Source organism: Scyliorhinus canicula, chromosome 15 (genome assembly GCF_902713615.1).
Source record: "Scyliorhinus canicula chromosome 15, sScyCan1.1, whole genome shotgun sequence".
Taxonomy (NCBI): Eukaryota; Metazoa; Chordata; class Chondrichthyes; order Carcharhiniformes; family Scyliorhinidae; genus Scyliorhinus; species Scyliorhinus canicula.
In genome coordinates, this window is record NC_052160.1 from 67,662,934 (window position 1) to 67,686,703 (window position 23,770).

The following is a 23,770-nucleotide window of genomic DNA, read 5'->3' on the forward strand; positions in this document are numbered from 1 at the left end:
TGTGTAAATAAAGTACCCTTGACCTTGAACTAACTAACTGGTGTTTGGCTCTTTAATCGATAGCCAGTTGAACCTTGTGGTGGTATCATTTGATAGCTGACGACTCTGAGCATTAGAACATAGATCTCAAAAGAAAGCAGGGCAAACTCACTGATTGCCATAATTGGAACAGAGCCACAGAAAGGACAGAGTAAAAGAGTAAAAGAAGAAAAGGCAACAGGGTGAAGCATACAGGGGTGTAGTATTAATCAGGTCGGTCCATAAGAGGGTCGTTTAGGAGTCCGGTAACAGTGGGGAAGAAGCTATTTTTGAATCTGTTAGTGCATGTTCTCAAACATTTGTATCTCCTGCCGGATGGAAAAAGTTGGAAGAGTGAGTAAGCCAGGTGGGAGGGGTCTTTAATTATTCTGCCCGCTTTCCCCAGGCAAGGGGAGCTGTAGACAGAGTCAACGGATGGGAGGCAGGTTTGTGTGATGGACTAGGCTGTGTTCACGACTCTATGAAGTTTCTTGTGGTCTTGGGTTGAGCAGTTGCCATACCAAGCTGTGTTGCAACCAGATAGGATGTTCTCTATGTGCATCTGTAAAGGTTGGTAAGAGTCAGTGTAGACATACTGAATTCCCTTAGTTTGCTGAAGAAGTATAGGTGCTGTTTGCTTTCTTGGCGGTAGCGGCAACATGGGTGGATCAGGACAGATTGTTGGTGATGTGCATACTAGGACTTTGAAGCTGTCAACCATCTCCACCTCAGCCCCGCCGATGCTGACAGAGGTGTGTACAGTACTTTGTTTCCTGAAGTCAATGACCAGCTCTTTAGTTTTGCTGGCATTAAGGGATAGATTGTTGTTGCACCACTCCACTAGGTTCTCTATCTCCCTCCTGTATTCTGACTTGTCGTTAGTGAATGCATCATCAAATGTCATGTTTACTGAGGAACCACTAACCTCACACACGGCTCCAATCACTACACCAGCATCACTCACCTAACAATATTCTCTATTAAGGATGACTCATACCTCACAATCCTAGCACCCCTCACACACATCTCACAGTTAGCACACACTGCCAGCTATTTAACCATTACAGCCTCATCACTGAAGCACATAGCACCACACTCACTGACACACTTGCCTCTTTTCGGGACAGGATGGTGCAGGCACAAGAGCTCATTGCTGAGAAATAGGCAAGGCTGCAGGTCCCCACCCCCATGGAGGAGGCCATCATTGGAGCAGCCACAACCAAAGCTGTGGTGAGACTGAAACTACAGAAGATGACGGTCTGTTCCAACCTAATCCACCTTCCTGTCCCACTTCCTGACCACAATCTCTGCTGTTTTACAATTGGTGTAAGCACACACCTCGTTCTTTCGCTGATTCCCTTACAGAAATCCTATTTGTCTGCCATTCTCTTTTCAGAAACCCAAGAACTGCTGCCTGTCAGACAATGGGTGCCAGACATGCAAGTGAGACACTGGGAGCTGGACCTGCCAGTGAAACACTGGGAGCAGGACCTGCCAGTGAGACTGGAGCCAGATATGCCAGTGAGACTCTGGATGCCAGCGAAACACTGGGAGCCAGACCTGCTTGTGAAACACTGGGAGCCAGATCTGCAAGTGAGACACTGGGCGCCAGATCTGCCAGTGAAACACTGGGAGCCAGACCTGCCAGTGAAACACTGGGAGCCGGACCTGCCAGTGAAACACTGGGGCCCGACCTGCCAGTGAGACACTAGCAGCCAGATCTGCCACTGAGACACTGGGTGCCATACCTGCCAGTGCGACACTGGGAGCCGGACCCGCCAGTGAAACACTGGGTGCCGGACCTGCCAGTGAAACACTGGGAGCTGGACCTGCCAGTGAAACACTGGGAGCTGGACCTGCCAGTGAAACACTAGGAGCTGGACCTGCCAGTGAAACACTGGGGCCCGACCTGCCAGTGAAACACTGGGGCCTGACCTGCCAGTGAGAGACTAGCAGCCAGATCTGCCAGTGAGACACTGGGTGCCATACCTGCCAGTGCGACGCTGGGAGCTGGACCTGCCAGTGAAACAATGGGAGCTGGACTTGCCAGTGGAACACTGGGAGCTGGACCTGCCAGTGAAACACTGGGAGCCGGACCTGCCAGTGGAACACTGGGAGCTGGACCTGCCAGTGAAACACTGGGAGCTGGACCTGCCAGTGAAACACTGGGAGCTGGACCTGCCAGTGAAACACTGGGAGCTGGACCTGCCAGTGAAACACTGAGAGTTGGACCTGCCAGTGAAACACTGGGAGCTGGACCTGCCAGTGAAACAATGGGAGCTGGACCTGCCAGTGAAACACTGGGAGCTGGACCTGCCAGTGAAACAATGGGAGCTGGACCTGCCAGTGAAACACTGGGAGCTGGACCTGCCAGTGAAACACTGGGAGCTGGACCTGCCAGTGAAACACTGGGAGCCGGACCTGCCAGTGAAACACTGGGAGCTGGACCTGCCAGTGAAACACTGGGGCCCGACCTGCCAGTGAGAGACTAGCAGCCAGATCTGCCAGTGCGACACTGGGAGCCGGACCTGCCAGTGGAACACTGAGAGCTGGACCTGCCAGTGAAACACTGGGAGCTGGACCTGCCAGTGAAACACTGGGAGCTGGACCTGCCAGTGAAATATTGGGAGCTGGACCTGCCAGTGAAACACTGGGAGCCAAACCTGCCAGTGAGACACTGGGAGCTGGGCCTGCCAGTGAGATATTGGGGGAGCCAAACCTGCCAGTGAGACACTGGGAGCTGGACCTGCCAGTGAGACACTGGGAGCTAGACCTGCCAGTGAGACACTGTGAGCGATTAGAGGCCCAGTTTATTTCAAGTATTGAAGTTGGTGAACAAACAAGCAACTCGGCAATTCACAAACTGAAAAGGAAAATAAACTGACCCAAAGGTTAAGGTTAAAGAGTCTGCATTGCTGCAGGTTCTAAGGTTGCACAGCACCAGACTTTTACAAACGGTAACTGCAAATATGTCCACACCAATGATGTGGGAGTGGAATTCCACTCCATTTCGATTGCAGTATGGCAATGGGAATAGTTGATGCAGGCTGCTGTCTTTTCCTGAGTCTCAGTTTTAATCCAGTTCAAACTGATGAGCAGGAATTTTCCTCTTTCTCGCCTTGTTTGCTCTAAAGGTCAAAAGTGAGATAGAGTGTGGATTCATAGCACAGAATAGTCACCAATTAACAGTACATTGGCAGTTTCACAAGATGCCTAACCTGTGAAAAGTGTTATGTTGGCACTGCAGGAGAGGGCTGTCCAAAATATTCGGGCAACCATCAAACTGTTCCCTCGACTGTCAGTACGTCCCTTAGCCTGAATAACAAAGAACACGTTGTTCGACGAGATTTCAGTGTGAAATGAAGGTACAGGCCATACAAAATTGGAATTAGCACAACAAAGTCAGATAAAATGATAATTCCACTGACGTCCTCGCCTTCAATGTACAATATGTGATATGCAATGAAGCATAAAACACATGACAGTGCAGAAAGTATAGAAGGTCTCTCAGGAGCTTATGTTGTCAGCCTGCTTTTGTCTTTTATTTAATAAAATCCCAGCCATGTACAAAACCCATAGCTGTTAAACCTTCAAATTTCAGCTGGGGACATTCTCTTGAAGTCACAGAATATGGTGCCAATATGTCTCGCTCTAATCACTAAAGATGAAATAAGCAGTAAAGAGAAAAAAATGAAAGGGAATATTGAAAATATGGACAAGGAGGACAAAAGACTACAAAGGGGGTCTTAGATAGGAAGAGTAGCAGGCCATTTAGCCCTGCGGGTCAATTCTGACATTCAGTTGGATCATGACTGATCTGTATCTTAATCACTTGCCTTAGTTCCATGTCCTTTACTATAGGATACAGTATCACTATGGAAACATAGAAAATAGGAGCATAAGGAGGCCATTCGACCCCTTGAGCTCACTCCACCATTCATGGCTGATCATCCAGCTGAGTAACCTCTTCCTGCTTTTGGTCTCCTTTGATCCATTTTACCCCATAGCTATATCTAACCCCAATGTATTGGCCTGAACAATGATCTGTGGTAATGAATTCCACAGGCTCACCACCCTCTGGGTGAAGAAATTTCTCCTCACCTTAGTCCTAAATGGTCAACCCCGTATCCTCAGTCTGTGACCCCTGGTTCTGGACTCCCCCACCATCGGGAACATCCTGCCTGCATCTACCCTGTCTCACCCTGCTAGAATTTGAAATGAAATGAAATGAAAATGAAAATAAAAAGAAAATCGCTTATTGTCACAAGTAGGTTTCAAATGAAGTTACTGTGAAAAGCCCCTAGTCGCCACATTCCAGCGCCTGTTCGGGGAGGCTGATACGGGAATCGAACCATGCTACTGGCCTGCCTTGGTCTGCTTTCAAAGCCAGCGATTTAGCCCTGTGCTAAACAGCCCATAGGTTTCTATTAGATCCCCCACCTCAACCTTCTGAACTCCAGCGAATATAATCCTAACCAACTCAATCTTTCCAAATGGGTCAGTCCTGCCATCCCAAGAATCAGTCTGGTAAAACTTTGCCGCACTCCCTCAATAGCAGGAACATACTTCCTCAGATAAGGAGACCAAAACAGCACACAATACTGCAGGTGTGGCCTCACCGAGGCCCTGTCGAATTGCAGCAAGACATCCCTGCTCCTATATTCAAATCCTTTTGCTATGAAGGCCAAAATACCATTTTCCTTCTTTACCGCCTGCTACAACTGCATGCTTACCTTTAGTGACTGGTGTACGAGGGCACCCAGGTCTTATTGCACATGCCCCTCTCTCAATTTATAGCCATTCAGATAACAATCTGCCTTCCTGTTTTTGCTACCAAAGCAATTTTATCCACATTATACTGCATCTGCCATGCATTTGCCCACTCTCTCAGCCTGTCCAAATCACACTGAAGCAACTCTGCACCCTCCTCACAGCTCACCCATCCACCCAACTTTGTGCCATCTGCTTCTTTGACCCGAAGTGAGGCAAGGGGAGGTTTAGGCTGTCCTTTTAGCGGATTTAAGAATGGGGAGGGGTGCTTTCTCAATGAAAGGCTACTTCTGCTTCTTTGACCTGACCTGGAGTGTGCCTGCTTGCGGCTTAACCTTCTGCTTCTTTGATCTGGAATGAGGCGAAGGAGGTTTTGGCTGACCTACTACTGGACTGAGGATGGGGCTGGGGTCTCTTTTTGCAGCTTGCTGGTGGTTTTGCTGTACTTCTGACTGTTTACTGTTTCATGTTTTGAAGTGTGTGTTTGTATGCTACTGTTTCTTGCTTCTGTGGCCTGGATCAAGCACTGGGTGGCGTCAGGTGACCTGATGCCGGTACTACAGGAGGGGAAGGGTAGTGGTCCGATTCCACTGAGCAACTTAAAGGTTGTGTCGAGCTGCTTTTGTGGACTGCTGGTACCTTACCGTGTTGGTGACTGTTTACTGTTTTCGTTTTGGAGGCCATGCAAATTGCTGGTGCCTTTTTCTAATGTTGTCTATTTATGTTTATTGTTTGGAAGTTGTAAGCTTGCTATTGTATGTCATAATATACACACAAGTATATGATGGTGCACAGACAGACACTGACTGACACACTGAATGACCAATCAACGCACAGGACACAGCAGCCAATCACCAGACAGGACACGGCCACTATAAAGCCAGAGGGCACTAGTTTTCCCACTCTCTTGGGATGCAGCCTCTGAGACAGTCAGAGCCCGTGATCAGCAACACGAACATCTACCATGTGCTAGCAGTACAGTCTGGTCAGGTTAGCCTCAGGTCTCCAGGCAACTTAACATAGTGTCAACCCACAGTGCAAGTATGTTTAACAGCTCATAGTTAAATAAAATAGAGTTGTACTTTTACAAGTGTTGGTAGCCTGTCTCAATCACTGCTATGGTAAATGCAGTCCTCACAGACCCAGCATACCCAACACATCATTGTATTATTGCTGTTCACTGCGTACTGCCTAGAAGTTGTGTGCTTGTCTGCTGTGGCCCCTATTTTTTCTTCGCCTGGAGACTGGAACCGCCAGTGCTGGAGAGGGGAAGTGGGTGTTCCTCACTTTTTTGCCAAGCTCTGTGTCGGTGTGACTTGCCCAGTATGTTGTTCTGCTTACCCCTGAGCAACTTTTCACTGATGCAGGTCCACTGCTGGAGCTCCGAGGGTTGCGGAGGGAGAAAAGAGTTCTTGTACTGTTGACTGTTCTTGTTTGATATCTGAAGGCCATGTGTTTGTCAGCTGCAGCCCTTTTTATCTGAGGCCTGGATAATGGAACAGGGTATACTCTCACTCTTCCACCATGCTCGACACCAGTGTGAATTTCATAGATTTCATAGAATTGACAGTGCAGAAGGAGGCCATTCGGCCCATCGCGTCTGCACTGGCCCTTGGAAAGAGCACTGTGCCCAGGTTCACACCTCCACCCTATCCCCATAACCCAGTTACCCCACCCAACACTAAGGGCAATTTTGGACACTAAGGGCAATTTAGCATGGCCAATCCACCTAATCTGCACATCTTTGGATAGCGGAATTTCTGGTGTATTGCTGCGTCACCCCCAAGCGACTTTCCACTGATGTGAGTCTGCTGCTGGGTGCTGTGGGGGGCATAGGAAAGGGGAGAGTGGTGGGTGGATTTGGATGCCGGTCTCTTCATTGTACTGCTGACAGTTTATTGTTTAATGTCTGGAGGCGGTGTGTTTGTCAGCTGCACCCCCTTTTATCTGTGGCCTGGATCCCAGAAAGGAGTGCACTCTCGCTCTTCTGTCATGCTCTGCGGCCAAGTGCTGCGGGAAGGGGGAGAGCAATGGATTGATCTGGATGCTGGTACGTCAATTGTACTGTTGCCTGTTTAATGTGTAATGAGTCCTTGATTTTCTTTGTATATACACTGTCATAGCCATGTGTTTGTATCGCTATTTTGCAGCGGAAATATGCCCGTGTGTATCGCACGGTGTCTTTTCCTTTTCGGCTTGTGGTTAATGTGATGTTTAGTGTTTAGCTGTTTGTTTGTATCTTTTGTAAAAAGGTACTGTTTACTGTTTAATGAACAAAATATTCTCCATGGGGTAACCAATTGTCCCTACCCAATAAGATCTGTGCAGGCTACAACAGGTGGATACTGAGAGGGTGTTTCCCAGTGGTGGAGACTCCAGAACTGGGGATGTTGAGCACCATTTGGAGGAAGAAGTGAGCGTAACAAAATCACAGCATGTAGTCTGTCTGGGGGACATCAATGTCCATCCAACACTAAGATGGACACGGCAGCACCACTACAGATAATCCTGAATGACAGAGGTGCTCAAAATCATAGACGGAGTAGATAAGGAAAAACTGCTCTTGCTTTTTTTTATTAGTTTGTGGGATGTTGGTGTCGCTGGCTGGGCCAGCATTTATTGCCCACCCCTGTGGGCATTTAAGAGTCAACTACATTGCTGTGGATCTGGAGTCACATGTAGGCTAGACCAGGTAAGGATGACAGATTTCCTTCCCTAAGGGATATTAGTGAACCAGGTGGGTTTTTAATGACAATTGACAAGGCTACACGGTCATCATTAGACTTTTAATGTGAGACATTTCTTGAATTCAAATTTCACCATCTGCAATGGCAGGATTCGAACCAGGGCGCCCAGAGCATTACCCTGGGTCTCTCAATTGCTCGTCCTGCGATAATATCACTACGCCAAGGCCTTCCCTTGTTTGCAAATGGATCTTGAACAAGAGGGCACAGATTTAAGGCGATTTGCAAACGAAACAAATGTGATGTGAGAAAAAACTTTTCCACACAGGGAATGGTTGGAGTTTGGAACGCACTGGCTGGAAGCAATCGAGGCATTCAAAAGATCATCTACTCAAATAGTGTGCAGGGGTTCGGGGGAAAAGGCAGGGGAATGGCACTACGTCACGACTCTCGTTTGGAAAGCTGGTGCAGACACAATGGGCCAAATGGCCTCCTTCTGCACGGTAACAATTTTGTAAGTCTGTGAATACTGAACCTGCGCAGGTGATGAGAGAACCAACACAAGGTAAAAACCTACTTAACCTCATCCTCACCAACCTACCTGTTTCAGATGCATCTATCCATGACTGCATTGGTGGAAGTGACTACTGCAAAGGACCATGTAGAAACAATGTTCCATCTTCAGACTGAGGATCTCCTCCTTCCTGTTGTGTAGCATTCCCACCATGTCAAATAGAATAGATTCAGAACAAAAGTTAGTAGCTAAAGATTGGGCATCGATCAGGTGCATCAGCAGCAGTAGATTTGTATTTCGCTGCTATATTTAAACCCATAGCCTGTCATTTTTTTTAATGATATAAAGGCATCAATCACTCATGAGGGATTGGGGAAACACACGGTGGGTTCATTTATTGAGACTAGGTGCATGAGAACATTTATACAGAGGTAGAAGGTTTGCAAACTTCAGCAGCAGAGCTGTGTGTGTGTGTGCTCGGCTCAAGAGTAAAAGTGAAACTTAGACCGGATCACATGACACACTTCTCTTCTAGTGATGTTACGCTGCTACCACTTAAATGAATATTGTAGTATAGCCTGGCATATCTTTCACTCTGCCATTACCATTATGGGATCGATCCTGGTTCAATGAGAAGTGCAGGAAGGCATGCCAGGAACAGCACTAGGCATACATAAAATGTGTCAACCTAGTGAAGCTATAACTCAATCCTATATGTATGCAAAACAGCATAAACAGTGGTGTGCTACATTGACAGTAATAAGTGTTTGCTTAATTGAATATATTGGACATGGAGAAGGTGTAGTGTGGATTTGTGATAAAAGGATTACATTATGGAGACAGGTTGTGTATGGCTAGGCATGTATTCCCTTGAATACAGCAGATTAAATATGTTTCTATGACTCAGGAGTGATCTAATTGAGATTAGTTGATGTGGAGAGAAAGGATTTCCTTTGGTCCAGAACAAAGGAGTGAAGACCCAAAATTAGAGCTAGGCTGTTCAGGGCTCACACAAAGAGTCATGGAAATCGAGACATTCTCACCAAAGAGTTGAGGCTAAAAGTCAATTTAAAATGTCAAAACTCAGCTTAATGGAGTTTTGAGAGGTAAGGCAGCAGGGTAGCATGGTGGTTAGCATAAATGCTTCACAGCTCCAGGGTCCCAGGTTCGATTCCCGGCTGGGTCACTGTCTGTGTGGAGTCTGCACGTCCTCCCCCTGTGTGCGTGGGTTTCCTCCGGGTGCTCCGGTTTCCTCCCACAGTCCAAAGATGTGCGGGTTAGGTGGATTGGCCATGCTAAATTGCCCGTAGTGTCCTAATAAAAAGTAAGGTTATGGGGGGGGTAGTTGGGTTACGGGTATAGTGTGGATACGTAGGTTTGAGTGGGGTGATCATGGCTCGGCACAACATTGAGGGCCGAAGGGCCTGTTCTGTGCTGTACTGTTCTATGTTCTATGCTCTATGTTGAGAGCCAAAGGATGTGCCATTCCATGATTTAATTGAATGGTGGAAAATGCTTGAGAGATTAAAACTCCTTCCTGCTCCTGTTCCTATAACTCTCATGTTGGGTCTCATTTCCAGTTTATCCATCAAAATTTACTGGAATGAACAGTGACTTTATCTCCGGTTAAGCATTTTCTAAATGATTTGGAGTTTGCAAATGATTTTATGGTACTATTCTCCACACAAATCTCTCTGGTGCAATTAACGTTGAGGTTTTATGGCTTCATTATCGAGGCATTTCCATAGTTTAAACTAACCTTGCTTTTCAGCCATTTCCAAGCATTCTGTTCCATTAGAAAACTCCATTTTAAGTGGTCGTCTTTCTGGTTTGCGACACGGTGGTTAACGCTGCTGCCTCACAGCGCCAGGGACCCAGGTTCTGTTCTGACCTTGGGTGACTGTCTGTCTGTGCGGAGTTTGCACTTTCTCCCCTTCCCTGCATTAGTTTCCTCCGGCTGCTCTGGTTTTCTCCCACACTCCAAAGATGTGCAGGTTAGGTGGATTGGTCATGCTTAAGAATTGTCATTTAGTATCCAAAGGTGTGTAGGTTAGGTGGGGTTATGGAGTTTAGGGGACAGAACGGAGGAGTGGGATTAGGTGGGGTGCTTTTCCAGTGTAACTCACCTCCTGACTCACCAAAGCCTGTCCATCATCTACAAGGTACAAGTCAGGCGTGTGATGGAATACTCTCCCTTTGCCTGGATGAATGCAGCTCCTACAGTCAAGAAGTTCAACACCATCTAGGAAAAAGCAGCCCACTTGATTAGCATCCCATCCACAAACATTCAAACCCTCCACCCTAGATGCACAGAAACAGCCGTGTGCACCATCTACAAGAAACACTGCAGGAACTTACCAAGGCTCCTTAGATAGCACCTTCTAAATCCACGGCCACTATCAACTGGAGGGACAAGGGCATCAGCTACATGGGAACACCACCACCTAGATATTCCCCTCCAAGCCACTCACCATCCTGACTTGAAATTATGTTGCTGTTCCTTCACTGTCACTGGGCCAAAATCTGGAACTCCTTCTCTAACAGCACTGCGGGTGTACCTACACACAGGGACTGCAGAAGGCAGCTCACCATCACCTTCTCAAGGGGCAATTTGGGATGGGCAACAAATGCTGCCTGAGTTAGCAATGCCCACATTTGAAAAATATTTTCATCCATATGTCATTGTTTTAAGGACTACATCACTTACTTTAATGATATCAAGGTCGTAAAGATCAATATTGGCCAGGATTCTCCCCTACCTGGCAGGGCGGGGGGTCCCAGCGTAGCGGAGTGCCACCAACCACTCTGGCGTCGGACCTCCCCAAAGGTGTGGAATTCTCCGCATCCTTAGGAGCTAGGCCCGCGCCGGCGTAGTTTCCGTTACGCCAACTGGCGGCAAAACCGGTGCCAACGGCCTTTGGCGCTACGCCGGCCGGCATTGGGGCTGGCTGAAAGGCCTTCGCCGGTCCGCGCATGCACCGGTGCATCAGCAGCCGCTGACGTCACTACCGGCGCATGCGTGGTAGGGAGGGTCTCTTCTGCCTCCGCCATAGTGGAGGCCGTGGCGGTGGTGGAAGCAAAAGAGTGCCCCCACGGCACTTTCCCGCCCGCTGATTGGTGGGCCCCAATCGTGGGCCAGGCCACCATGGGGGCAACCCCCCGGGGTCCGATCGCCCCGCGCCCCCCCCCCCCCCCCAGGACCCCGGGGGCCCGCTCGCGCCACCAATCCCGCTGGCACCAGTGGTGGTTTAAACCACGTCGGAGGGATTGGCCTGTCAGCGGCGGGACTTCGACCCATCGTGGGCCGGAGAATCGCCGCGGGGGGGCACGTCGATCGACGGGGCGTGATTCCCGCTCCCGCCGATTCCCGGGTGGCGGAGAATTCCAGCCACGACGGGGGCGGGGTTTACGCCGGCCCCGGGCGATTCCCCGACCCTGCGGGGGGTCGGAGAATTCCGCCCGTTATGTGGACCTTGCTGTATCTTGTCACAGGAGGTCAACTAATAATTGAGGGCTACATGAGGGAAAGCCTTTTCAGGCAGTGATCATTGAGGACCTGGAATGCGCTGCCTGAGAGTGGTGGAGGCAGATTCAATCACATTATCCAAAGAGAAAAGTTTTACAGACACGATAGAACGAATGGTCTCCTCCTGTGCTGCAACCATTCTGTGATTCTATCTCCTGAGGAAATTCAAAAAATATATTCTGGAATCCGATGTCCTGGTAAATAATGGAAATTGAATCGTTATCTTTACATAGCTTTGCGGCAGTGAAAATGTAGGTCAGGGGAAGGGTGGAAACCTAATTCACAATGGTCAGATTCCTGCCAAGGACAAAGTTGCACAAACTGTGTTCAATCCCCATCAGAGCTGCATCAAGTTTTTCATTTTTGAACAAAGTCTGCACAATCACCCCACAGAGTAGAATCATACAGTACCTAGAGAGTTCTTAGCTCACCCAAATGATTAACTAAGGGATTTATTAGCCACATTCTGGACGTAATAAACTGATAGTTAGGTCAGACTGACCAAAAATAAGAGATTATTTGCAAAGAAATAAATGACATAAAAGAATATTTAAAGGTAATGAATTGCTATTATATCATTTGGGAAATAGGTTTAGAAGGCTCTCTGAGTCAAAGTGCGTATTGAATGAACTTGCAGCATTGATGTTGAATCACAAGTGGAGGGCAAGAATTTTTAATATTTCATCACCCGTTTTACCTTCGAAAGTTGACCCAGAACTCAGACTGTAATCTCACATATCGCTCCAAACTGAAAACTCGCCCAACACCATTTCGACATGCAAGCAAAGTGGATACCTGAGATTGGACAATTTGACAATGTAACTTAAAAACTCCCCTCTTCCCCAGTGCCATTTTAAACTCTGGCACTCAATTCATCAATTCGACAACATTCCTAGAAATCATGGGCGGAATTCTCTGATAATGGGGCTATGTCCCCACGCCCGTGAGAAAACAGGCGTGTATTCTCCGTTTTGAAGGGGGCTAGCAGGTCCCCGCAGCTCCGGCTGCCGATATGGGGCCCTGCACTTCTGGCCACGGATCTGCGCATGTACGCGGCGGCCGCCTGCGGTAGCAGCTCCGCGCAACACGACGGACCCACTCAGCGGGCCGATGCCGACAATATAGACCCCCCAGATTGCATGTGCCCGCCGATTGGTGGCCCTCGATCGCGAGTCCAGCCATCCTGGAGGCCCCCCCCCCCCTCCCAGTGACGGCCCCCCCCCCCCCCAACCAGGGAGGCCACGGACTGAGTCCACAGCCGCCACTCAGAGCTCCCCCGGGTAGAACCATGAGTGAATCACGCCGGCGGAACTCGGCCAGTGGTCGGCGGAGAATCGCCGTGGGTGCCTCTTTCAATGGCCCCTGACCAGTGCTGCGTCGACCGCGCGCGACTGGTGGCGATTCTCCCTGGAATGACGCCCAATTCTCCGCCCCCGTGCCGAGCGCGATTGCGGCACAGAGGCTCGGAGAATCCCGGCCCATGGGTGGCTGGCTGGCAGAGCACCCTGAATCATTGTGGGATCGCAACCTTATATTTGAAGCATAATCAAGGTCCGATGTAAAGTAAGTAAAGTCGCCATAGTCATAGACATAGTCATGACCATAGACTGCTTTCCCCTTTTGAGGAGGAGAGCTGACTGGTGGTGATCTAACCTGAGGATCACCACACCTCAGGCGAGGGGCAAGGATTAGATGGTGGTGCTTTCATGAATAACCTCAGCCGGTATAGGAATTGAACCCGCGCTGTTGGTGTCCTTCCACATCACGAACCAGCCATCCAACCAACTGAGCTAAACCGACCCACAAAAAGTACCGTCACTTTAATTTATCTCAACTTCAGTCAGAGAGAACTAGAACCAAGGATGGGTAAGTGGGTTACCATCCCTCAACCAAAATTATTACCTTCTCCTTGATATATTTTTTACAACTATTTTGTGAATATATTGTAATCTCCCAGATATTCTAAAAGTATGGGTGAAACTCCTCCGTAAACATTCTCTCATGAAAAAAGGAGTGGGCATTGGAGACTCTTTGATACAGAAATCTACATGGGACAATTAAAGTTTTAAGCACACACAGATTTATTATAATATACGCAGTTATGATGCTTATACAAAAGGTATAAATTACAAGCTAGATAAATTCTGAAAAGAAAAGATAGGCTGATCATATTTCTATAAGCGATTCCTATGTTTAGAGTTTACTTGTTACAGATATAACATTGCAAAAGAAAGGAAAGCTATCGATGAAAGATTAAAGTAATATTACCTCAAACCCCGAGTATGTGAGATTCGCCAGGTTCAGGGGGCTTGACAAGTTAGATGCTGAGAGGTTGTTTCCTCTTGTGGGAGAGTCTAGGAACAGAGGACATAATCTCAGAGTAAGAAGTCGCCCATTTGGGGTATTTATTTGGAGGAAATTTTTCTCTCAGGGGGTAGTGGTACTTCCGCAGAGAGCTGTAGAGGCTGAGCCATTAAGTATGTTCAAGGCTGAGATTTTTAATCAGTAAGAGAATCAAGTGTTATGGGGATAAGTCGGGAAAGTGGAGCTGAGGATCATCATATCAGTCATGATCTCATTGAATGGCAGAGCAGACTCGAGGGGCTGAATGGCCCAATTCTGTTCCTACGTTGTATGGTCTTATATTTAGAACAGATCTGAAATAAACCTTCAAGAATCTAATGAAACTGAAGATTCGAGTTTGGGTTGAGACATTTAGAATGAATTTTGGAGTTGTATAATTAGTGATTACGTGGAAGATGTTCATTTGATCAATAATAGACCACGTCTAATTAATAACCTATAGTTGGTGAAAAGGCTACCTATTATAATGAGGGTGCCCATTCAATATTAATTCCTGAAAACTGGACTTTATTTAACAGTCACGTTGGACAATTTCAACAGATAGTGTCCAGCAAGATAAAAAGGCTTAAGACCTGGCATTCTTTTATCTGATTGTGGTTTTGATCATCAGCGGCATTGTATGTGCTAATGTCACTGGTAATGCAGAGGCCCAGGCTAACATTCTGGGGATACGAGTACAAATCCCACCACAACAGCCGGTGGAATTTAAATTCAATTAAAAATTTGGATTTGAAAAGCTCAAAATGATGACTATTGTAAAAAAAAAACATCTGGTTCGCTAATGTCCTTTAGGGAAGGAAATCTGCTGTCCTTTCCTGGTCTGGCCTACATGTGACTCCAGACCTAAAACGATGTGGTTGATTCTTAACTGGCCCTCTGAAATGGCCCAGCACACCACTCAGTTCAAGGGCAATTAGTGCTGGACAACAAATGCTGGCCTCGTCAGTAACGCTCACATCCCCATGAAACAATAACGGGGTACAAAAAAGGAAAAAGATCTCCAAGGTAATATAAATAACCCCCAAAGTGTGGGAGAATCATCCAAAAAGCAGTGAGGGCTCACTCTCAGAACAGGCAGCAGGCAGCACGGTAGCATTGTGGATAGGACAATCGCTTCACAGCTCCAGGGTCCCAGGTTCGATTCCGGCTTGGGTCACTGTCTGTGCGAAGTCTGCACATCCTCCCCGTGTGTGCGTGGGTTTCCTCCGGGTGCTCTGGTTTCCTCCCACAGTCCAAAGATGTGCAGGTTAGGTGGATTGGCCATGATAAATTGCCCTTAGTGTCCAAAATTGCACTTAGTGTTGGGGGGGGTTACTGGGTTGTGGGGATAGGGTGGAGGTGTTAACCTTGGGTAGGGTGCTCTTTCCAGGAGCCGGTGCAGACTCGATGGGCCGAATGGCCTCCTTCTGCACTGTAAGTTCTATGTAAACCTTCTGGGGAAAAACCTTTCGCTTAGTTGAGGAGGCAGCTGTTAGTTCTTAGTGCTTAAAATATAACTTGTCTGTCAATCGCTCAGGCCTTTCAGGTCTTGCCGTCCTCTCGCAATGTATTACCTTTCAATTTCCAGCAAACCCATGCAAACTGGTAAATTCAGAATGCAGGGTACATCCGCAAATGAGCCTCACATATTTAACAACAACAACTGATATTTGTATCGCACCTTCAGCATAACGAAACACCCCAAAGCACTGCTCAGGGACATTCTAAAACAAAGTATGACACCAAGTCATGAAGGAGATATTGGGTTGGATTCTCCGCTGTCGGCATTCTCTGTTTCACCGGCAGCCCGAGGATTTCCCGACAGCATGGGGCTGTCCACAATGGGAAATCCCATTGGCCGGCTGCCGAGACGGAGAATCCTGGGGGTGCACCGCACCAGACGTCTGGTACGGCGGGACGGAGAATACCGCCCATTAAGTCCAATGGCCAAAAACCTAATCAAAGAGGTAGGTTTTGGGAAGTGTCTGAAAGGGGGAAAGGGTGGTAGAGGTGCGGAGAGGGGGAATTCCAGAGCTTGGGGCTGAGGCAACTGAAGGCGCGTCTGAGAATGGTGGAATAATTATGATTGGGAATGTACGAGAGGGCAGAGGTAGCAGATATCTTGGAGGGCAGACCGTCCCATGGTGTTTTTTCCATGCGCTGCAGAGCATGCTCAGGTTCAAGCCATAGCCAGTGGATTCCTGATGGTATCATTTTAGGTACAAGGAAAGATTTGAGAAATCAGGCTTGTTCTCCTTAGAGCAGAGAAGAATAAGTGGTGACCTTATTGAGGTGTTCAAAATGATGAACAATTTTGACAGGGTAAAGAAGGATATTCTGTTCCCGCTAGTTGGTACGTCAGTGACTAGGGGGTCACAATTTCAATATGGTCAGCAAGAGAGCTAAGAGGGAGATAATAATAATCGCTTATTGCCACAAATAGGCTTCAATGAAGTAACTGTGAAAAGCCCCTCGTCGCCACATTCCGGCGCCTGTTTTGGGAGGCCGGTACGGGAATTACACTCGCGCTGCTGGCCTCGTTCTGCATTACGAGTCAGCTGTTTAGCCCACTGTGCTAAACCAGCCCCTCAGATGAGGAGAAACGTCTTTACTCAGAGAGTTGTTGTGATTGAAATGCACTGCTTGGGTGAGTAGCAGAGGCAGATTCCATAGGAATCTTTCAAAAGTGAGCTGGATATATATTTGATGAATTTAGAGGGCTACGGAGATGGGGCTAGGGAATGGGACTAGCTAGGTAGCTCTTTCGGATCCGGTGTAGATACAATGGGCTGAATGGCCTCCTTCTGTGCTGTGAAACTCTACAGCTTGCTGACGTGCCAGGTTTCACTAAGTCAAAAACACATCCACTCTGGCAGGTTAAAATTCCACCCATGAGTCCTCGAGGTTGACAACACAGAAAGGTCCCTTCAGCCCATCGGGTCTGCGCCTGTCAAAAACAACCACCTAACTAACCTAATCTCTTTTTCCAGCACTTGGCCCATAGTCTTGTCTGCCCTAGGATTGCAAGTGCACACCTAAATACTTCTTAAATGTTATGAGGGTCTCTGCCTCCACCAATCTCCCTTCATTGCTAACAAGTGGAAAAAATCGGAAAGGCATACTATTTCCAGAGATGGTTAAAGAAATAATTTCTTGTCCTCAGTTCATTTGTTGCCTTACTTAATTTGATTATTACTGTGCTGCTGAAGCTTTTTAGGACTTTTCAGCTCCCAGAACTGGAATTCCTTGCCGCAGGAAGTTATTGAATGAGCCAGCAGGGGAATTTCAATCAGAGACTTCTTACAAACTTCTGTCTGGAGTCATGATGCTTGCCAACCAGAGGGGCCAAAACATAAGATCAGCTGAAGAGGAAGACGTGCAGAGAAACATGAACAAGGCAGTGAGCGTGACAAGGAAAAGCATGCCCAAACCACCCTGCTAAAGCAATGATGCATCATGAGTTGCAAATTCTCCCCATTCCTTTTCTGTTGCCAGTGGCTGCAGAGTGTCAACAGGCAGCACGGTGGCACACTGGTTAGCACTGTTGCCTCACAACACCAGGCAGCCAGGTTCAATTCTGACTTCGGGTGACTGTCTGTGTGGAGTTTGCACTTTCTCCTCGTGTCTGCGTAGGTTTCCTCCGGATTCTTCCCACAGTTCAAAGATGTGCTGGTTAGGTGTATTGGCCATGCTAAAATGCCCCTTGGTGTCCAGGGATGTGCAGGTTAGGTGGGGTTACAGGGATAGGGTGGGACAATGGGCCTAGGTCGGGTGCTCTTTTGGAGGGTTGGTGCAGATTCGATGGGTTGAATGGCCTTCTTCTGCACTTTAGGGATTCTATGATTGAGGACTTCAAAAGAGGGGGAGTGTGGTAGTCACCACTGATGTATTATACTGTATATATATGGGTTTTACGGTAAGGCCCCTGAACTACAGGTACGGAGGTCGAGCCCTGCCTGCTGGCTCCGCCCAGTTGGCAGAGTATAAATATGTGTGCCTCCCGTACAGCAGCCATTTCGTCAGCTGCTGTAGGAGGCCACACATCTCTGTGTAATAAAGCCTCGATTACATTCTACTCTCGTCTCGTTGTAATTGATAGTACATCAATTGATTACACAGAGATTTTTCAGAGATGGACCTCCGCATCAAGCCGGATCGCCTGCAGCTGCATCCTCAAGCAGACAATGCCAAAAATGACTTCGAACATTGGCTAGCCTGCTTTGAAGCATACTTCGGGTCTGCGCCAGACCCAATCCCAGAAGCTCCAGATTCTGTACACGCGGCTGAGCTCCAACGTTTTTCCCCTTGTCCAGGATGTGCCGACCTACGCAGAAGCCATGGCGCTACCGAAGGAAAATTACGCTCAGCGGACCAACAAAATCTATGCCAGGCATCTCCTCTCTACGCGGCGCCAACTTCCCGGTGAGTCTGTGGAAGATTTCTGGCATGCCCTGCTCGCCCCAGTGACTGTCAGGCTGTTTTGGCCACTGAACATTTGAACCAGCTGATGAGAGACGCGTTCGTTACGGGCATAGGGTCTGACTACATTCACCAGAACCTCTTAGAAGCAAGCTTGACCTCGCGGCGACCAACAAATTAGCGCTCTCGCTTATGGTTGCCTCACGCAACATTCAGGCCTATGCCCATGACCGTGCGGCCCACCCCCCCTGTGCATCGTGGACCGCGGCGACGGCGACCCCATCATGGATCCCATCAGCGACAGCCCCCAGCCAACCTCACGCCTGCGCCCGCGGCAGCCAACTAACCTCGGGGGACCCAAATGCTACTTCGGTGGACAGTCAAAACACCCCCGGCAGCACTACCCGGCACGGAGCGCGCTCTGCAATGCCTGTGGCAAGAAGGGACATTTCACCGCAGTGGGCCAGATCCACTCAATCACCTCTATTGTCCCGGCACCCCCCACGTGCGGCCAGTGGGCGCCACCATCTTCCCCTCCTTGGACCACGTGCGGCCTGTGGGCGCCGCCATCTTGCTCTACTCACAACCCGTGCGCTCTGCCATCTTGCCTGCCTCAGAACCAATGGGCGCCACCATCTTGCCTGCCCCAGGACCCCTGCCCGTCGGGCCACTCATCGCCTGCAACCGCCGACGACCAGCCGCGTCTCGCCTCTGTCACGATTGACCAGTCTCGACCGCACAACCACGCAACCGCTTCGACAAAGGTGAAGGTCGACGGGCACGAGATCTCCTGCCTTCTGGAAGCACTGAGAGCTTCATCCACCCGATACGGTAAGGTGCTGCTCCCTCGTAGTACACCCCGCGAACCAGAGAATCTCCCTGGCCTCCAGATCCCACTCTGTGGCGATTAGTGGGTACTGCATCGCCACCCTCACCATCCAGGGCATAGAGTTCAGCGGCTTCCGGCTCTACGTCCTCCCCAACCTCGGCGCTGGCCTGCTACTCGGCCTGGATTTCCAGTGCAACCTCCAGAGCCTAACCATGAAATGTGGTGGCCGTTACCACCCATTACCGTTTGCGGCCTCGCGACCCTTAACGTCAACCCGCCTTCCCTATTTGCAAACCTAACTCCGGATTGCAAACCCGTCACCACCAGGAGCAGAAGGTACAGCGCCCAGGACAGGATCTTCATCAGGTCTGAGGTCCAGTGGCTGGTGCGGGAAGGTATCATCGAGGCCAACAACAGCCCCTGGAGATCCCAAGTGGTAGTGGTGAAAACCGGGGATAAAAACAGGATGGTCGCTGACTACAGTCAGACCATCAATCGGTACACGCAGCTCGACGCGTACCCCCTCCCACGCATATCTGATATGGTCAATTAGATTGCACAGTACTGGGTCTTCTCGACAGTGGACCTGAAATCTGCCTACCACCAGCTCCCCATCCATAAGGCGGACCGTCCATACACTGCGTTCGAAGCAGACGGCCGCCTTTACCACTTTCTTAGGGTTATCTTCGGTGTCACCAACGGGGTCTAGATTTTCCAACGGGAGATGGACCAAATGGTTGACCGGTACAGACTGCGGGCCACTTATCCGTACCTGGACAACATCACCATCTGTGGCCACCACCAGCAGGACCACGACGTTAACTGTTCCAAATTTCTCCACACCGCCACTCTCCTCAACCTCACGTATAACAAGGAGAAGTGCGTGTTCAGCACGAACCGCTTAGCCAGCCTCGGCTAGTATTCTCACTAATGGCCGAGGCTCACCAGGCCTTCAACCGTATCAAGGCCGACATTGCCAAGGCCGCGATGCACGCGGTCGACGAGACGCTCCCCTTCCAAGTCGAGAGCGATGCATCAGACGTCGCTCTGGCTGCCACCCTCAACCAGGCAGGCAGGCTCATGGCATTCTTTTCCTGCACCCTCCATGCCTCCGAATTACGGCTCTCCTCCGTCAAAAAGGAGGCCCAAGCCATCGTTGAAGCTGTGCGGCATTGAAGGCATTACCTGGCCGGCAGGAGATTCACTCTCCTCACTGACCAACGGTCGGTTGCCTTCATGTTCAATAACACACAGCGGGGCAAGATCAAAAACGATCAAATCTTGAGGTGGAGGATCGAGTTCTCCACCTACAATTACGAGACTTTGTATCGCCCCGGTAAGATCAACGAGCCCCCCGATGCCCTATCCCGAGGTACGTGTGCCAGCGCACAAGTGGACCGACTCCGGATCCTGCATGACAATCTCTGTCACCCAGGGATCATCCGTTTTTACCACTTCATTAAGGCCCGCAATCTGCCCTACTCCATCGAAGTCAGGGCTATCACCAGAGACTGCCAGGTCTGTGCGGAGTGCAAACCGCACTTCTACCGGCCAGACCGTGCGTGCCTGGTGAAGGCCTCCCGCCCCTTCGAACGCCTCAGCATGCACTTCAAAGGGCTCCTCCCCTCCTCTGACCGCAACACGTACTTTCTCAGTGTGGTCGACGAATATTCCTGATTCCCCTTTGCCGTCCAATGCCCTGATATGACTTCTGCCACCGTCATCAAAGCCCTCAACACCATCTTCGCTCTGTTCGGTTTCCCCGCCTACGTCCACAGTGACCGGGGTCCTCATTTATGGCCCTGCAGTCCAGAAACCTCCCGACCTCCCGCTGGCAGTAGGTCCTCCCTGACGCACTTCACTCCATTTAGTCGATCCTATGCACCGCGACTAACGAAACCCCCCATGAACGTCTCTTTGCCTTCTCTAGGAAGTCCACCTCCGTGGTTTCGCTCCTAATGTGGTTGGCAGCTCCAGGACCCGTTCTCCTCCGTAGACACGTGCGACTCCACAAGACGGACCCGTTGGTTGAGAGGGTGCAGCTACTGCTTGCCAACCCGCAGTACGCTTACGTAGCGTACCCCGACGGCCGCCAAGACACAATGGCAAGTTATTGCAAATGATCACTCAGTACAGCATCATTATGATGTGGAGAGATTGACAGAGATACTTAGCTAAAACAGATTGAAGGATGGTTCGAGGGCCAAGCAGCTTGTGACACTTTTTCTCCTGCCTTGTCATGTTATTACACTATCTCTCCCGCTGCCCAGGATATCTATGGTTGCCTCTATTGCTGACTCAAGGACCTGAAATGATTGTGTACCTACTCTTGTGTTGATCCTCTTTTTCACGCATTATATACAAGTTTGCCCTCGGAAAGTTGTGACCATTTGCATGGCACTAGACAGCTATTGGAAATTCAAGAGATCACTGGCCACGAACAACATTTATGGCCTGGCCAAATCCACTTTGTCCATTAGGTGAATAGAGTGCGCAGTCAAATCACCCAAGCAGGTTTAAACTACCTCAAAAGGTTTTGTGCCATCTCTTGATATCATCAGGTGAGCAACAAGGAGGAATAATCTTGAGCATTATTTTTGCCAAACCAGCATAGGATTCCCTAGTTGGCAGACATGGGCAAGAAAACTTCCTGCTGACGATCATATACTGTCCATCGGCAGCAGATAATTGAATACTGATCCACATTGAACACCACTTGGAGGAAGCACTGAGGGCGGCCAGTGCACAGAATATACTCTGGGTTGGGATTTCAATGTCCATCACCAAGAGTGGCTCTGTAGCACCAGGTTGGCACTTCATTTTTTGGTATGGTGGTGCTGCTGCTGGCATGGCCCACTGAACTGACCTAGTCCAAAAGGACATTGTTTGCTGGACTGGGTCGGCAACAGGTGGTGAGGGAGCCAACAGGAGGGAAAAACATACTAGATCTCATCCTCACCATCCTGCCTGCCACAGATGCATCTGTCAATGATCACAGTATTGGTACGAGTGACCACTACACAGTCCTGTGGAGACAAAGCCCTGTCTTCACATTGAGGTTACCCTTCATCGTGTGGTGTGGCACTACCACCACTGCTAAATGGGTTATCATAGAATTTACAGTGCAGAAGGAGGCCATTCGGCCCATCGAGTCTGCACCAGCTCTTGGAAAGAGCACCCTACCCAAGGTCAATACCTCCACCCTATTCCCATAACCCCACCCAACACTAAGGGCAATTTTGGACACTAAGGGCAATTTAGCACGGCCAATCCACCTAACCTGCACATCTTTGGACTGTGGGAGGAAACCGGAGCACCCGGAGGAAACCCACGCACACACGGGGAGGATGTGCAGACTCCGCACAGACAGTGACCCAAGCTGGAATCGAACCTGGGACCCTGGAGCTGTGAAGCAATTATGCTATCCACAATGCTACCATGCTGCCCCAAACAACATACTTCAAACAGATCTAGCAGCTCAAGACTGATATCCATAATGCATTGTGGACAATCAATAGCAGCAGAATTGTATTCAAACACAATCTGTAAACTCGTGGCCCTGCATATCCCCGACTCTACTATTACCACCAAGCCAGGTGATCAACTCTACTTCAATGAAGAGTGCAGAAGAGCATGCCAGGAGCAACATCATACCTAAAAAATGAGGTGTCAAACTGATGAAGCTACAACACAGGACTACTTGCATGCCAAACAACATAAGCAGCTAGTAATAGACAAAGCTAAATGATCCACAACCAACGAATCAGATCTAAGCTCTGCAGTCCTGCCACATGCAGCCATGAATGGTGGTGGAGAATTAAATAACTCACTGGAGGAGGAGGCTCCACAAACATCCTCATCCTCAATGATGGAGGAGCCCAGCACATCAGTGCAAAAGACAAGGCTGAGGTATTCGCAACAACCTTCAGCCGTATGTGCCGAGTAGATGATCCATCTAGGTCTCCTCCAGAGGACATGCCAAGGAGGCACCACATGAGGCCTCGTGTGCACCAGTAGTGCCTGTCATTCAAGGAGCCACTGGACTAGGCATGCTGTTGAAGACTCCGGCAGAGCAGAGAGACAGTATGACATATCTGCCAGATGATGGTACAACTGGCACCGCAGGGGTATGGGGGAGGACACCTGCTCCTCATAGCCATCAAGGTGACAGTCGCCCTGAACGTTTACGCCATGGGGTCCTTCCAAGCGCCGAGTGGGGGCCTGTTCGGGATCTCACAGACCTTGGTGCACAGGTGCATCCGTGCCTTCATGGAGGCCCTATATGCCCAGGCAGCTCAATACATCTCTTTCAACATGGGCTGAGCCCACCAGGCTGCCCGGGCACCATGGTTCATCGCCATCGCTGGAATGCCACGAATCCAGGGGGTGATCGGTGCGATCCATGTCCCCCTAAAAGTACCAGCAGATGATAGGCTGCTCTACACAAACTGAAAGAGGTTCCACTCAATAAACGTGCAGCTGATATGTGACCATCAGATGTGCATCATGAACGCCTGCGCCCGAAAGCCAGGTAGTGTACACAATGCCTTCATCCTGGTACACTTGATGATTCGTGACACATTTGAGATGCCCTCCCGGCTTGGATGTTGACTCCTGGGTGACAGGGGTTATACACTGCGGTCGTGTGATGACACCTATCCAGAGGC